Source organism: Amblyomma maculatum, chromosome 1 (genome assembly GCF_055883805.1).
Source record: "Amblyomma maculatum isolate TAMU_Amacu chromosome 1, ASM5588380v1, whole genome shotgun sequence".
NCBI lineage: Eukaryota > Metazoa > Arthropoda > Arachnida > Ixodida > Ixodidae > Amblyomma > Amblyomma maculatum.
The window spans coordinates 470609213-470611322 of NC_139344.1; positions in this window are offsets into that span (position 1 = coordinate 470609213).

Sequence of the window (2110 nt, forward strand, 5' to 3'; positions counted from 1 at the left end):
TATCCATTTCTTCTGCTTAATTTCTACTAGAATGTCGGTAACTTGAGTTATTTCTCTGACCCACTCTGTACGCTTTCTATCTCTTAATGTTACCCCTACCATTTTTCGTTCCATAGCCCTCTGGGTTGTCCTCAACTTAAGTAGAACTCTCTTGGTTAGCCTCCACGTTTCAGCTCCATAGGTGAGTACAGGCAAGATGCAACTGTTGTATACTTTCCTCTTGAGCAATACCGGTAAGCTGCTAGTCATAATCTGCGAGTGCTTGCCAAATGCGCTCCATCCCAATCTTATTCTTCTTGTTATTTCCTTTTCATGGTCCGGATCTGTGGTTACTACCTGTCCTAAGTAGACATATTCGCCTACTACTTCCAGTATTTCGCTACCTAATGTAAAATGCTGTTCCTTCCCGAGGCTGTTGGACCTTACCTTAGTCTTCTGCATATTGATTTTCAAGCCTTCCTTTCTACTTTTCCTGTCTAGGTCATCAATCATTATTTGCAGTTCATCCCCCGAGTTGCTTAGCAAGGCAATGTCATCAGCAAATCGCAGATTACTGAGGTATTCTCCATCTACCCTTATCCCTAACTGCTCCCTAAGTGCTCCCAAGCGGTGGCCTTGTGGTAGAACATCCGCCTCGCATTCGGGAGGTACCGGATTCGATCCCCGGTGCCGCCGGTTACCCACCGGTTTTTCAATGGGTACAAGCTTTCCCCCGGCCTGGTGCTCGGCTCTTCTGGGGTGAAATGCTTGGGAAAAGGTGCCACGGCCCAAATAGTTGCGCCCATGTGGCAGTGATTCCTTCCGCCATCGGACTACAATAAGTCCGCCTCGCGCGGCAAAAGCCAACTATGTGGCCCTTTTTTTTTCTTCTTCTTCTTGAACCAACATTTTTGGTTCATGGCCCCTTCTTCCAAGCTTTTCAAAAACCCCAGAAGAGCCGAGCCCCAGGCCGGGGGAAATCTTGTACCCATTGGAAACCGGTGGGTACCCGGCGGCACTGGGGATCGAACCCCGTACCTCCCGAATGCGAGGCGGATGCTCTACCACAACAGTAACGCCGGTTATTTTGAAAGCACTGGCACAATATTAGTTGCAACAGAGGCGGGGAGGTAGTTCCACTATGAAAGAATTGAAATGTAGGTCAATTCGACAATCGGGTATGGCTAATTTGTACCTGTGGACGCTACAGGATGTATTGTACGACAATGACTTAAACAGGAAAAACGTAAGAGTCGAGTTCAGATGGTAAATTTTATGCAGTAAGTAGGGGCGTCATATTTTGGATGTTTCCACGCATTAAAAGGAAAACGTTGCGGCGATAGCATAGTGCTTTCGTGCAACGGCAGGCCCTGTTTATTTAATGTGACGAAGAACTAGCAGGTGACATATGATTATTTTTCCCCAATGCGTTCCTCGCGCTTTCCGTACTGTTCTCCTCTCCCACTATTCACCGACTCAACTCGGCCGTGTTTACATGCTTCCTGCAGCGGCGTCGAGCGAGTCAATCCACTTCTTGCAGCGGAGTTGTCTGGGCTTGACCCCTCGACTATAGAGGCTTATACCCTGACTCGTAGACCCAACCTGACGGCGTTCAGACGAAATCAGTACCCGGTTTTCGACCTAATAACTCAACTTAACTCGCCCCTGTTGGGTCCATGTAAACGGCGCTACTGTATTCTATTGGTCTAGCTAGTTTCAAACACACGAGCAACTGTTTATCGTCGGAATGTAAGCCCTAGAGATAGCGCACTAAACCACACACTATGACGACTCGGATGCTGCACGTTGAACGCGACGTACCATGCCTATACAACACTGTCACGTCACGCCAGAAACACAATACACCTATTTGTATAGTATAGAGTAAAGAAGGGATCAGCGTCTGAAACAGAATGACGTTTTAGCCGTGTGGCTGGTCTTCCTTAGAATATAAAACCAGTCTAGCTTTCTCAGGCAACTTGAATTGCCAGCTACTTCATCGACGATGCCGAACCGTAGGTCCGGGCTCGCAGACTCGAAATGCTGTTCAACTTCTTGAAAATCCGTAATTTGTTAACACCCAACTATACTTACTTGATCTTGACAGCTAAGCTAGTGATTCATATCAGCT